Below are 15,012 nucleotides of genomic sequence, written 5' to 3'. Positions count from 1 at the left end.
TTGTCAAATGGAGCAAAACTGAAGTTTTAGTCTTCAGCCAGACAGGAATGAAACCTGTTTCCTTTCCTCCACTGATACAAAGGGACTAACTAACAGAGGGGCATTTGTTGCAGCAAAAACAGAAATGGGTGAACAGCCTTAGGTACATGCTAGTCAAACCGGCCTACAAGAGTTAAACAATCTTGGTTATTCTTTAGCTGTTACTACAAACAAACAAACACTTGTAGCTGGATTTGTCCTTCACAAAGCTAATTCCTCTCTTTCTCCATGTAGATGATGCTCTGCACCTGTCATACTTCCCCCTACATGCAGGTCATGGGCCGATAACTTCAGGGACATAAGACCCGGCTGTGAGTTGTCTAATGCCAGCTATAGCCATTTTGAAACTTTGCAAGAAAAAAAAAATGCAAGACCTTCAGAAGGATATAAAACCTTTCCCTATTCCCGAGAAAGAGGGAGCACAGTTCTTGAGGCACTAGCCTGCTGTTTTCCTTTCCCCTGGCAAAGGTAATAAAGCTACTCTTTTCTATTTCTTCCAAACTCTCTCTCTGTATTTCTATTTGGCATCAGTGGACAGAGAGCCAAGGTTTTGGCAAAGTCTGGGCTCACTGAAATCATTCATTTGATGTGCACCTCAGCTGTCTGGGGCCAGTATCCTGCTTTTCTGAATCCTGAATTCCCTCTGGGGGCACCCTTGCAGGTCAATGCTATGGCTAAAAGCTTGGCAGTGGGCAGCTATAGTGGCTTGATGGTGGCAACATCCTTTGTTTACTGATACGCAGGCAACATCTTTTCATTGACATATTTATTTCAATGTACATCAGGAAAAAAATGATGTCACATCAAACACATGGCTTCAATGTTTCAGATGTAGTCCTTTCAAGTATATCAACTTAGAGTCAATTTAAGAAAAGTAATAAATATAATAAAAATTTTATTAATAAAATACAAATAAAGAAAAGAATACAAAGTGGCTGGTACTGAAAACCAGAATTGAGGAGACTTGGCCTTTGGTATCAGGACAGAGTTTCTCAGCTTCAGCACTGATGACTGGAATGGTTATTTAGCTCTCTGTAGGATGTTTAGCAGCATCCCTGGATTCTACCCCCTGGATGTCAAAAGTACCTCCCAGTTGAGAAGTGAAAGTGTTAGTCCCTCAGTTCTGCACAACTCTTCAGGACCCCATGGACTATATAGCCCGCCAGGCTCCTCTGTCCATGGAATTCTCCAGGCAAGAATACTAGAGTGGCTTGCCATTCCCTTCACCAGGAGATCTTCCCGTCGCAAGGACTGAACCCAGGTTGCCTTTATCTTTATCATCTGAGCCATCAAAGAAGCCCAACTCTCAGGATGACAACCAAAAACTGTTTACAAAACATCCCCTTGGGGCAAAAAAACAAAACAAACAAAAAAAAAAAAACACTGAATCTTGCTTATGTTTAAATCCCAGCAGTTTCTCAAATGAGTTTGATGATCTCAAATCACTTCGGCTTTCTAAGCCTTAGTTTCCTCACCTATAAATGGGGGGATAAGAATGGTGCCTCTCCTCAGACCTGTAACAGACACTCCATACTTTGTGTAGAGTGATAAAAAGCACAGTGAATGTAACCTGATGTTGACCTTGAAAATAACAGTGCCACTTATTTTACCAGCAAAATGGGTTAGTTTGTGAATATCAGAGAATTGCAATGTGGGATATGCAAACGTTCTATCTAAGTCCAGCGGACAAAGTAACCTGCTATGTCCCTCTGTCCATGGGAGTCTCCAGGCAAGAATACTAGAGTTGGTTGCTGTTTCCTCCTTCAGGGGATCTTTCCCACCCAGGGATCGACCTGTGTGTCTTATGTCTCCTGCATTGGCAAGTGGGTTCTTTACCAATAGCACCACATTCCATGCAGCAAAAGTCACCATGGAAGATCCAGAGAGTCCAGGGTGGTGCTGGCTTCCTATTGGCTGAGTTTGGGCAGTTCTCATTGGCTGGGCCTGTTGCTGGGTGGGGAAAAATCTTCCTCAGGCTGAGGTGGTAGGGAAGAGAGACACCTTCCTCCGGAAATGCAAGGTATGTCTCTTCCTGTTGGGGTTGTGGTTTAATGAAGTGGTAGTGCCTGAGAGGTTCCCTTTCTGGCCTCCAGACTCCATTTTAAAAGAGATTTCCTTTATTCAGTTTCACACTTAGCAGTGAAACCATCACTTAATACAGTAAATCTGAAAGGTCTACAGTGCGTCAGGCACTACACCCGGAAGTAAGGAGACAGATGACTGAGACAAGAGTCTTGCTTTCAGGACCTCAACATCTGCAGATCGAGATAGAATATAGAGGCAGGGCAGGCTTCCTGGGCATGCAGTCTGTATAGCCCTACAACAAGGCTCCATGCTTGGGGAAGGCTCCGTGCTTTGTTGAATGCTCTACAGTTGCCTTCTTGAAATTCCAAGTGATTTTTGAACACAGGGTCCAACCGATTATATAACCAGTCCTGTATATAGGCAATGCAACTCCAGCAGAAGCAGCGGTGTTGACTTAAAAAATATTCACAACCTAAAAGTTGAGAATTATGTTTTATTTGATGGGAGTTTAGGACTTCAAGCTCAGGAGGCAACATCTCAAGTAACCCTGGGGGGTGGGGGGCGGAGCTGGGATGGGGATGGGTGCAGCATTAGGTGTAGGTTATATAGTAAAGTTTTGCAAAAAGGCAGATAGTCTAAATCTTAAAAGATTATTGTAAATTGAAACCAGGTATCCCAAGTTAAGGAATTTCGCGCTTTTCTATGTATGGGAAGATGCAAGAATCTGGCTCACTGAAATCGGTCCTTTGATAGGCCAGTTTCCTGTGTTTCCGTATCCTGAGTTCCTCAGGGCTCACTGTAGGGAGTGGCTGCCATCTGATGGCTGCTAGATGGCAGGTATTCTTTGCTTCCTGAGTTCTTTCAGGGCTTACCCACTCACCATCCATGGAGGCTGCAATGCTTGATAAGTGTGACATCCTTTGTTTACTGATATAGCAAGAAATGCTCCATTTCTCAGAGGTCATTTCTCATCTTAAAAAACTTAGAAGATGATGTTTAGCTCCACCAACACAGAAAAGGAGGACTTCCCAGAGGTGGTGACATTTGAGAATGTTAATTTAAGTTAAATATATCTAAGCATTCTCAGAAATTGAGCAGGAAAAATTTTGGTAGATGCTCTTTAAAAGTAGTTCTCAGGACTTCCCTGGTGATCCAGTAGTTAAGATGCCACCCTTCCACTGCAGGGATGGGTTCTATCCCTGATCAGGGAACTAAGATCCTGCATGCCTAGCAACGCAACCAGAAAACAGAGGGACGGGGAGTAGTTCTCAAAAGCTAGTCTGAAGAATAATACCAATATGTGTTGAGGTTTTCACTGGGCCATTTAGAAAACTGAGAAAAAGTAAGACTGATGAAATAAGTGTTCAAAATAACACATATTTTAATTGTTATATATTATTTTTGTATTACAATTTACTTTCTAAAGTAAAGTATGTTGGACTTACTCCACATTAGTTTCCATTTAGTGTGTGAAAGTGAAATTGTTAGTCACTCAGTTGTATCTGATTCTTCGCCACTCCATGAACTGTAGGCCTCCAGGCTCCTCTGTCCATGGAATTCTTCAGGCAAGAATACTGGAGTGGGTTGTGATCCCCTTCTCCAAAGGATCTTCCCAACCCAGGGATCAAATCTGGGTCTCCTGCATTGCAAGCAGATTCTTTACTGTCTGAGCCACAAGGGAAGCCCATTTAGTGTGTATGTGTGTGTTATTTTTAAAAATATTTTCTACCAGAGAAAAATTGGCAAACCTACCCTTCCCAATTTTTGGTTATTTTACTATAGATGAAATCCCAGAGTCTGGGACTAATTTTAAAACATCACAGTAGCTTCCATTTACAAGTAAAATGGTAGGTTGAAGCAAGTATCTGAATAATTGAAGTCCCTCCAACTATACTGTGAAACCAAAATAGGTTTGGGGGGTCATGAATTTTCCTGCTAGCTATATTAAAATAACTAGGCTTATCCCTAGGAATCAACTGAGACTAGATGATAATGTCCCAACTGTATACTCCCCAGGCCCATATCTCTCTGTTCAGATAAATGCCTATAAGTGAGATTGTATCAGTTTTTAACATGTAACAAATTATCCCAAAATTTGTTGACAGAGTTGACAGGGAAGCCTGGCGTGCTGAAGTCCATGGGATTGCAAAGAGTCGGACACGACTGAGAGACTGAACTGAACTCGGACATTTGAAATTTCAGTGCATTAATGTCCAGCCATGTGTCCATACTGGTAAAGTGGAAGGTCTTCGATGCCATCCTTTATCTCAATGTCCATGTCCTGTTAATCATCACATTCTGCCAGACCTTCTTCCTAAACAAATATCGGGTCCTTCCTCTCCTTTCATCCCCATTGTCATGGCTTCAGTTCAGACCTCATTTCTCACAGTGAAAATTACACTTCCCCCTAGTGTCACCTAACCCTTTGTGTCCCCATCTTGAATCCAATGCCGCTCATTCACTTAACAATCCTTTATTGAATGATCACTTTGTGCCAAGCACTGTGCTAGGGACAGGGGGGGAAATAAGATACAGCCTATATTTTGGTAAAGAAAAGAAACAAGAGAGCAAACTTATTAGTCAGGATAGGACATCTGCTAGAAAACACAAGCCCAAGATCTGTAGTAAATGATGACTTAGGAATCCCAGTTCCTCCCATCATGTAGCTCCACCATCCTGAAATCATTTACCCTAAGCCATGTGGATACCAAGTGGAGCCATGCATGTGAATGAAAGAACAGAAGGATTGAGGGAGGCAACGTAAGGCCATGGCTGAATGGGGCACACATCATTCCCACCATATTCCGTTAGCTGAACTCGATCCCATGGTCCCAACTTAAGCACAAAGGAGGCTGGGAAATGTAGTCTCCCTATGCTCTCAGAGGAGGTAAGAGAATTGGTGAGTATATAACAAGTCCTTGCCTCACAGATCATTATATGCATGTTAACAGATGCTACAGCTGGAAAAGTATAGCATCCTGTGGGAACCAGGGGAAAGTTTAATACATTTACTGTATCCTGGGATTCAAGAAGGTGTGGTGGTGGGCTGAATAATGGCCCCCGAAGATATCCAACTCCCTAGGTCCTTATCTTGAATCCAACTGCCTTTCATTCACTTAACAATTCTTTATTGAATGATTACTTTGTGCCAAGGACCATGTTACCTATCCAAGTTCTACCCGCCCCTGAAACTCAGTACTTAGCAAAAGGGACTTTGTGGATGTAATTAAGTTAAGGACCTTGAGATGCAGCAATTACCCTGGATTATCCAAATGGGCCTTCAATGTAATCAGCAATGTTCTTATAAAAGGGAGACAGAGGAAGATTTGACTGCAGAAAAGGGAACCTAAATGTGATGACGGGAGCATTGGAGTAGTGCTCTTTGAAGAGGAAGGAAGGATCCACAAGTCCAGGAAGCTGAGAAAGGACACTCGGAGAGGAAAAGGCAAAGAATAGATTCTCCCCCTGGAGCTGCCAAAAGGAATCAGTTTTGCCGACACCTTGATTTTCGCTCATTAAGACTCAGTTTGGACTTCTGGCCTCCAGAAATGTAAGAAAATACATTTTTCTTGTTTAAAAACATTAAATTTGCGGTAATTTGTTACAACAGTAAGAGGAAACTAATACAGGCAGTCATGCCAACACTGACTTCCAGATAAGGGTCACTCATTAGAGAGCTAGGCAAAAAGGCAGGAGGGCAGGGAAGGGTGGAGGTTATGGCCGAGAGGTAGCCAAGGCCCAGAGCTAACAGGATTGGGGGACAGGTTGAATTTTAACCGGAAGGTGCTAGGGCAGCCTTGAAGCAAGTGTGACCTGATCAAGGTTTGCATTTTTGAAGGGTGGCTCTGCCTGCCTCTTGGAGAACAGACCAGGAGAATCAGTGCTGGAAGCAGGCAATCATTTGCTTTATTTCAGGGGAAAAGGAGAAAGGCAGTAATCTAGGGGCTTCCTTGGTGGCTCAGATGGTAAAGAATCTGCATGTAATGCAGAAGACCTGAGTTCAGTCCCTGGGTCAGGAAGATCCCCTAGAAAAGGGACTAGCTACCCACTCCAGTATTCTTGCCTGGAGAATCCCATGGACAGAGGAGCCTGGTGGGCTACAGTCCATGGGGTCGCAAAGAGTCAAACACGACTGTGCAACTAACACATACATACATAATCTAAGGTCATGGCAGAGGACTAATTGAGTGCATAGGTGGACTCAGGAGGGCTTGGTGATGAACTGCCTAGGCTCCAAATATTGACCAAGGGCAAAAGAGCAATCTCCTCCATCAGTATCAGCTGTACCAACTCTGATGCTCAATAGTATCTTCAGAGGCCGTAACCAGCTTAGCCACCTATTCAGGACAGAGATCAAATAGGAAGGTCTAAAGGAACAGGGAAAGTGCCTGGGAAACCTAAGTGCTACCCCTTGGAAGTCCTCTTCCAAATCCTATTGCTTACCAGGGCCACCATGCCCCTTGTAATTTGAGTAAAATAATTCAAATGCCATCTCCACATAATGGGAAATCCAGCATTAACTCCCACCTCCACCCACCTCATGATCAATAGGGATTTCTATTTCTCCTAATCTCTTCTGACTCTGATTTCCTGCTTCTGCTTGTACATGTATGCCTTACTGATCTCCAGGATGTTAAATATGTAAATTAATATATATTTAATATATATTACATATAAAATATATTTAAATATAAAAAATATTTTTAAAAATATTTTAAATATTTAAATATATATTATAAATTTTAAATATATATCTTATAAAATATATTTAAATATATAAAATATAATACATATATTAAATATATATATTTATACACACAAAACTTTTCAAGATAGGGTAAAAAAAAGCAAGGCAAAAATAAAAACACACTTATTGTTAGAATATATGAACCATTTCTGGAAAGATATACTAGACCTCTAAGGATAGGAACTAGAAAGGAGGGAAAATTTACTTTCCTCCTTATACTTTTGTGTAGTGTTTTATCTTTTATTTTATTTTAGCATTTAGTTATTCAGCTATATTGGGTCTTAGTTACAGTACATGGATCAGACTTCTATCCCCTGCATTGGAAGCCAGATTCTTAACCACTGGGCCACCAGGGAATTCCTCTGTGTGCTGTTTTTTAAACCATCTGTGCACTTAACCTATTTAAGAAAAGTAATCAAAAATGTGTTTAGTGGGGATTTCACTGGCGGTCCAGTGGTTAAGACTCCACCCTTCCACTGCAGGGGATACGAGTTCAGTTGGGGAACTAAGATCTCAATGCCAGGTAAGCGCAGCCACACACACACAAACACAAAAATCTGAAAGGAAAGAAAAAGAGGAGGAATGGGTGAGGGTAGATGAAAAGAGAAGATCAAGCATCTCAATAACAGCAGCCTTCTGAGTTCCATTCCTAACACCCCTATGCTCACAGGTCCTTGATCTTAACTAAATGATTTCCCTACTTCAGGCCTCAGTTTTTTCCTCTGGAAAACAGGTCAGCGGAGCTTGATGCTCTCCAAGGTCCCAACTCTGAGCTAATTGCTCAGGCAGAACTTTCAAATTAAAGCAGTAATTGTGCCGGCTTCTCCCAGCTGCCTAAGATGTTCCCATCATAATGTGAAATGGCTTTTTCTTTATTGGAGTCATCTTTGGAATCAGATGCCTTAAAGGGTAGAAAGTGAATCATAAGCAACGTATTTGCAAATCATGTAGAATAAGGGATTTTTTGTTTTGTTTTGTTTTGTTTTTTTACAAGAGGTACATTTGAATGCCTAAGCAGCCCTTGACCCTCTTCAGAGAAGAGTCTCTGCTTTCCCACCCTCTGCAACCTGGTCAGAGGTGGCCCCAGACGACTGATCAGAAGGATCCAATCAATGAGAAACGTGCCTAAAGTCAATTAGGCAGTTCTAGAGTCCCTCTCAAGAACTTGAACTAAGAAACGTGGACTGAGGGAGAATGAAGGTGAAAAGGCCCGTTATATTAATGCTTCGGAACTAGACTGAAAGTAGTATGAGGACAGAGATTGTGGCAGCCTTGTTCACGGCCTCGTGCCTGGTCTCTGCCACCATTCTAGCAAACGACTGCTGCTGCTGCTGCTGCTAAGTCGCTTCAGTCGTGTCCGACTCTGTGCGACCCCAGAGACGGCAGCCCACCGGGCTCCCCCGTCCCTGGGATTCTCCAGGCAAGAACACTGGAGTGGGTTGCCATTTCCTCCTCCAATGCAGGAAAGTGAAAAGTGAAAGTGAAGTAGCTCAGTTGTGTCAGACTCTTAGCGACCCCATGGACTGCAGCCCACCAGGCTCCTCTGTCCGTGGGGTTTTCCAGGCAAGAGTACTGGAGGGGGATGCCATTGCCTTCTCCGCCACTTACACCTAAGTTAATCTAAATAGATTTTGGTTTGCTTCATCCAGAAGAACCCTAAAGGCAGATATTTTTTACCCCAATAATATGAATCATTTTTTCCCCTGAGATAACTTTTTTAAATAAAATGTTATCGAAATTCATATTAACATGTTCCCTGGTTCAAATCCAGTTCAGTAAACATGTATTATGCTAGGAGGTATGGGGCAGCTCAGAGATGAAGAGGGCAGTGTCTCTACCAACAGAAAGTTCACAATGAGATGGAGAAAGACAGATACACAGTTAAGTCATTCCAATAGCATATTGTCTGAAAGAAGAGGTTTAAACAATGTCCTCTGGGTACAAATGGGAGAAGGGGAGAAATATCAAGGAAGACTTCACAGAGGAGGTGATCCTGAAGATGGGCTTTGAAGAAAGTGTAGGATGTCCCAGGGAAAGTGTATCTTGGACAGAGAGAACACTTTGAAGAAAGAAGTGGAGCCAAGGAACACACAGTTCGTGGGGCTACATGTTAGAATGAAATGGAAAACGAAGCTAGAAGGGGAAAAGGAAAATGTAAGAGTGAACCACGTATCTTCACCCAGGATCCCAGCCCAGGGTTTTAAATTATTCAGGCCAGTAGGGACTCTTTTTTGGAATAGCACATTTGGCAAGTCTCCGAGTGCTCAAGGGAGCCCATGAAGTCCTAGAAGCTCTATAACACAGAAGAAAAAAAATTATCAGAACCTAATCTCAACAAGGGTCATTCTTTCTACTCAAAATGTATGTTGTTCCTCCCCCGAAACATCCAACAAGCAGGGGACGCTCACTCTGCTGTTAAGTCACTTCAGTCGTGTCCAACTCTGTGCGACCCCATAGATGGCAGCCCACCAGGCTCCCCCGTCACTGGGATTCTCCAGGCAAGAACACTGGAGTGGGTTGCCATTTCCTTCTCCGATGCATGAAAGTGAAAAGTGAAAGTGAAGTCGCTCAGTCGTGTCCGACTCTTATCGACCCCATGGACTGCAGCCTACCAGACTCCTCCATCCATGGGATTCTCCAGGCAAGAGTACTGGAGTGGGGTGCCATCTCCTTCTCCGGATGCTCGCTCAGTACCACACAAAAGTGGTTAACAATGATTCTCTTTTTGAAGTGATGAAACTGTTCTGAAACTAGAGAACTGTGATGGTTGTACAATATTGTGAAGGTAGGAAAAGCCGGTGAATTATATTCTTTTCCTGGGACATTCTTTAGAGCCCATCTTCAGGGCAGTAGTCCATCGTGTGTGTCTGTATGTATGCACATACATTCTTTATCCATTCATCTGCAGGTGGACATATAGCTTCCATGACTTGGCTGTTGTAAATAGTGCAGCTGTGAATGCTGGGGTGCTTATATCTTTTCAGTCAACAATTCTCCTTTAAGGAATCTATCTTTGTGCACAAGATACTAGTATCCTTGTATACAAGACTCTAGACAAAAAAGTTCATTGTGACATTGTATTAGTGAAAACTTGGAAACAACATAAATGTCCATAAATAGAAGGCTGGCTAAATAAACAGTGGAATAAGTAAATAGGATGGGCCACTAAAATTTGGTTACCTGTAGGCAGTGCTACTTAAGAGGGAGATTTTTCCGTATAATTTTTTCATTTCTTACTTGATTTTTTATGGCATGCCTTACTTTCGTCATTTAATAAATCAGCAAGTTTTCTTTAATCAAATATGGCTTTATTGATTCCCACGGAAAATATATGAATTCTTCAACTTAGCTTACTCATACTTTATTGAGTGAGACAACATTAATGAAAAAAACAAAGTCTGTGTTTATTTTATGCACATTTGAGGCACAAAAATATTAAAAGATGGGCATGTTTTAAAGATAGCCACCTGAAGGATACTTCCTAATCTTGAATTCTCAAATTAGATCGTGGTGGTGGTGGTGCTGGAGGTGGTGTGTCCACAGTCTTTGTGATCCCATAGACTGTGGCCCACCAGGCTCCTCTATCTATGGGATTCTCCAGGCAAGAATCCTGGAGTGGGTTGCCATTTCCTCCTCCAGGGGATCTTCCTGATGCAAGGATTGAGTCTGGGTCTCCTGCATCTCCTGCATTATAGGCAGATTCTTTACCATTCAGCCACCATTCTTTTTTTTTTTTTTTTTTTAGCATTTTTTTTTTAATTTTTTTATTTTTTAAACTTTACATAATTGTATTAGTTTTGCCAAATATCAAAATGAATCAGCCACCATTCTTAAATTAAATCAGGGTCATGTTAAAAACCCAGTGTCTGTCATCCACTAGTTGTCGCTTGGTGAATTCATAACATGGATACAAATGACTAGATGTATCAAGTCAGCAACAGAACCAGTGTTATTGGACCCAGTGCTGTTGGTATCCTACCCAGATTCCCTTGGCTTCCTTTGACCATGTCCTGTGACCCTTGCCTGCATTGCTGGGCTTTTGCTTCCGTTGCTGTGCACAAGGAAGTCATTAGAGAAAGAAAAAAAAAGGCTACTGGAGCAGATTTGATTGGATGTTTTAAACCAGAAGTACTCAGAGAGTACCTCCCTTTGGTCAGGGACTTTATGAATATCCCTTCTCTGGCAGATCTTCCCAACCCAGGAATCGAACCAGCGTCTTCTGCATTGCAGGCAGATTCTTTACCAACTGAGCTATCAGGGAAGCCCACTTATGAATACAAGAGTATGAAATTCCAGCTCTCTTGACTTGGGTCAGAATAAACTCTGAGGGACAGCTTACATTCCAGCGTCCCCTGCGGAATCAGGCTGGAGTTACCCTCTGTGGAACTTCGTCTACAATCATACTTGTGCTTGGCTTCTAGTCTTTCCTTTATGGGAAGTACTTCCTTCATAAATGAATTATATATGAATTCTCACCTCAGGGTCTTCTGTAGAACACAGTCTCAGGCGATCATTCTTACAAGTTTAAACTCAAAACCAGACGCCAAAAGCACAAAAACCATTATCTAGGACGAGCTTCTTCAGTTCCAAGTTTTCACAAAACAGGATGATTTGAAACATGGCTGATATGATGATAGTTTCTCATGGCTTCAGCTCCCGCATTTGCTACTTAGACTCTAAACCTGCTAATGATTCTGTCTATTGAAAGATTCATTATCTTTTCTTGCTCATGTGTATAAGACCAGTAGTTCCATGGAAGAAATCAATTAAGTTCTCCTAATTACACGTATCCCTGGAATTGTCCGCATCTGGAAAGTCAATAAAAATTTAGTGGGTTCATTTATTTCTTGTACCTACCTGTCTTTATTTAAAGAGTAGAATCGCTGTTCTACTTCAAAATCATTTCACGCACCTAAGGGGAGAGAGAGAGATTTCTATTTGAAGGGACCTCACTAGATTGTTCTGGGGGTTAAATGAGGTTAAGTTCAGGACCTGATCCAGAGATATGGCTCATAGTAAGCACCCAATCAAGTAATCACCTTCCTACATTCTGAAGCTGTAGCCTATAAAGATATTCTAGTTCTGTCATTTCGTAAAGTATGGTCGCATGTGAGAATCACCTAGAGTGCTTAGCAAATGCAGATTTCTGGGCTTCATCCTTCTGAATCAGAATCTCTAGGAAATATCCAGAAATCGGCATTTTGTAAAGCCTTCTGTCTGAGCCTGAATCGTATTCATTCTAAAGTTTAGAAATCATCGTCACTGATTCAGTGGCTTTCAAACAGAGTGATCATGAGAATACATATGTGTTCAACAGTATGACTTTGAAAATAACAGAAAATCAAATGAAACTAACTTAAGCCAAAGGGGGGGGGGGGAAGAATTGGGAAGATTTATTCAGAAAGTTAAAAACTCCAAGGTTAGGTTTAGGTGAGGCTAGATGCAAGGACTCAAATGCTGCCTTCAGGAATCTCTCTTTCCTGAGACTTCCCTGGTGGTGCAGTGGATAGGAATCCACCTGCCAATGTGGGTGTTTTCGCATTTGATTCCACATCTGGGAACTAAAATCCCACATGCCATCAAGCAAATAAGCCCATGTGCCACAACTCCTGAGCCTGTGCTCTAGGGCCCACAGGCCACAGCTACTGAGCCCGTGCTCCACAAGAGAAGCCACAGCAGTGAAGATCCCCTGCTAGCCACAACTCAGAGAAAGTCCACGTGTAGGAACAAAATTCCAGTGCTGCCAAAAATAAATAAATAAAATTTTTTAAAAGAACCTCTTTCTTTCCTCTGTCTTCTGGGTCTCATATCTTCTCATTTGGCTTCATTCCTGGGCTCCCCATGTGATGAAATGATAGCCACCAGCAGCCCTGTCTCACCTTGCCTTTATGCTATTGATCCATAAAGATAGGAGTGTATTTCTTTTCAGGTGGTTTCAGCAAAGCTCTCTGAGAGCTATCTGATTGGTCTAGCTTGGGTCACATGCCCATCTTTGAACCAATCAATATTCAGAAAGTTACAGTGCTCTGAGAGGTGAAGCTTGAGTCATGTGTCCATTCCTGTGGCAGAAATGTCAGTGCTGACTCCACCTAGGTGGTACTGGTGGTAAAGAACCTGCCTGCCAATGCAGGAGACATAAGAGACCCAAGTTCGATCCCCAGAGGAAGATCCCCTGGAGGAGGAAATGGCACCTACTCCAGTATTCTTGCCTGGGGAATCCCATGGACAGAGGAGCCTAGTGGGCTACTGTCCATAGGGTCACAAAGAGTGGACATGACTGAATTGACTTAGCACAAAGTCACGTAAATGAGTTTCACCCAAGAAATGTGTCCTGTTGCCAGAAGAAGGGGAGAGGGCTCTTTGCCCAACTAGATCTCATGTTCACTAGCCCCAGAATCTGTGTTCTTTAAAAGCCCCCCCAAACGGTTGTGCTGATCACCCACATTTTGGGACCAGAGTCTGGCTGCTCTTGTGGGTCAGCTGAAAAGTGCCTCTTACCGATAGTGAGGGAATGTCATGTGTGTCTTTTTTTTTTTTTTTTTTTAAGATATTTATTTGGCTGCATTGGGTCTTAGCTGTAGCACCTGCAATCTTCCTTGCATCACACAGGATTTTTCATTGTGCTGAATGGACTCTAGTCATGGCTCTGGAGTGAGCGGGTTCAGTAGCTGCGGCTTGCAGGGTTAGTTGCTCCACACCTCATGGGGTCATAGATCCCCAACCAGGGGTCGAACCTGTGTCCCCTGCATTGCAAGGCAGATTCTTAGTCGCTGAACCACCAGGGAAGTCCCTGACTATTTTTCCCCCAGTACCAATACAGCTAAACTTGTGAACATGTGTCTGTGTGCATATCTGGTGCTAAGGTAGTAGCCTCCATCCTGCCTCCCCCCACCATGATGAGCAAAGACGGTTGTGCTAAACCTCAGGAATGCGTTTACCTTAAATTGACTCAGAAAATCTCAAAACCACTGATCTGTCCTCACTGGAGAGTTCTGCGGTTCAGCTGGGGGGTGAATTTTCTGTAAATGATGTTAGCCAGAGAATGCAAGCCTGGACTGTCACCACTTAACAGAGAGCAAAAAGGTTGGCATTAGAAGCAGCTTCAGCAAAATGTGTCTGCTTGGCCTCCAGGGAGACAACAGGGTAGTGTAACATCTACCAAGCAGATGTGTTCTTGGGAATAGGGGCCAAAAGGCATATTTGTTGAAAACGGAAAATCCAGCGTAATATAGATGATCTCCTGACGCAAAAGTATTGTATTTCAGTTCGTGCAGTTAGGTCTCTTCCTTGCTATTTGTCAACAGAGGAGAATCTTTTTCTTGAACTGAAAAAAATAAAACTAATCTATGTGTATGTGCTTTTTTATATTGATGTCAAGGAAGATAGAAAAAAAGTCCATGAAATAAATCCAGTGTCATCTTCTGCAACTGGCTTGCCCAAAATTCTGGTGCTCCTTGCTGTTGTTAAGTCACTAAGTTGTATCTGACTCTTTGTGACCCCAAGGGCTGGAGCCCACCTGGCTCCTCTGTCCATGGGATTTCCCAGCCAAGAATACTGGAGTGGGTTGCCATTTCTTTCTCCAGGAGATCTTCCCGACCCAGGGGTCAAACCCAAGTACCCTGTATTGGCAGATGGATTCTCAGATTCTGTACCATTGAGCCACCAGGGAAGCCCCGTGGTGCTCCTATTCCTGGAGAAAAAAAAAAAAAAGAAGAGGCAAGACCAGAAAGGACTTAGGAGCCTAATTTGAAAAGTACATCAAGACATTGGGAGGAGATGCTGGAAAAGTTGCTGAGAGAAGGTCCTGGTTGTGTCTTTGGGGGGTCAATTTGCTTGCATCAGCATGTCATATGTAAAGAGCAAAACACCATCTCATTTTAATAACACCCTTAACTGCCTACACATACACAGGAGATCATAGTGTTAGCCAATTAAAAAAATTTAATCTCTAAGGCAGGTACAGCAAGCCAGTATTTTTTTATACCAGACAGCTGGAAGAGATCTGTAGTTCTTAACACAATATTGGAGGCATTAAAAAGTGTGGCAACAAACATAGCAATGATTTGGATAATAAAACCACATTTCGGGGTGGGTTGTGACATGGGAGGATGCTTAAAAGAAAACAACTCAGCACCTTATTAGCAAGTGTGGGGGATAGCAGGAAATCAGTGTGTGTGTGTGTGTGTGTGTGTGTGTTGAGC

At 42.6% G+C, this 15,012-nt stretch overlaps 1 long non-coding RNA gene across 1 annotated transcript; it reads left to right on the top strand.

The window, feature by feature from the left end:
* Positions 1–4,184: 4,184 nt before the first annotated feature.
* Positions 4,185–14,717, top strand: LOC129637354 (uncharacterized). Its single transcript, XR_008707444.1, has 3 exons — positions 4,185–4,297; positions 5,375–5,614; positions 14,395–14,717. It is a non-coding gene; the product is annotated as an uncharacterized LOC129637354 (long non-coding RNA).
* The last annotated feature ends 295 nt before the right edge of the window (positions 14,718–15,012 follow it).

This window comes from Bubalus kerabau, chromosome 23 (assembly GCF_029407905.1).
Source record: "Bubalus kerabau isolate K-KA32 ecotype Philippines breed swamp buffalo chromosome 23, PCC_UOA_SB_1v2, whole genome shotgun sequence".
Taxonomy (NCBI): Eukaryota; Metazoa; Chordata; class Mammalia; order Artiodactyla; family Bovidae; genus Bubalus; species Bubalus kerabau.
This window is presented reverse-complemented; position numbering and strand designations above follow the sequence as displayed.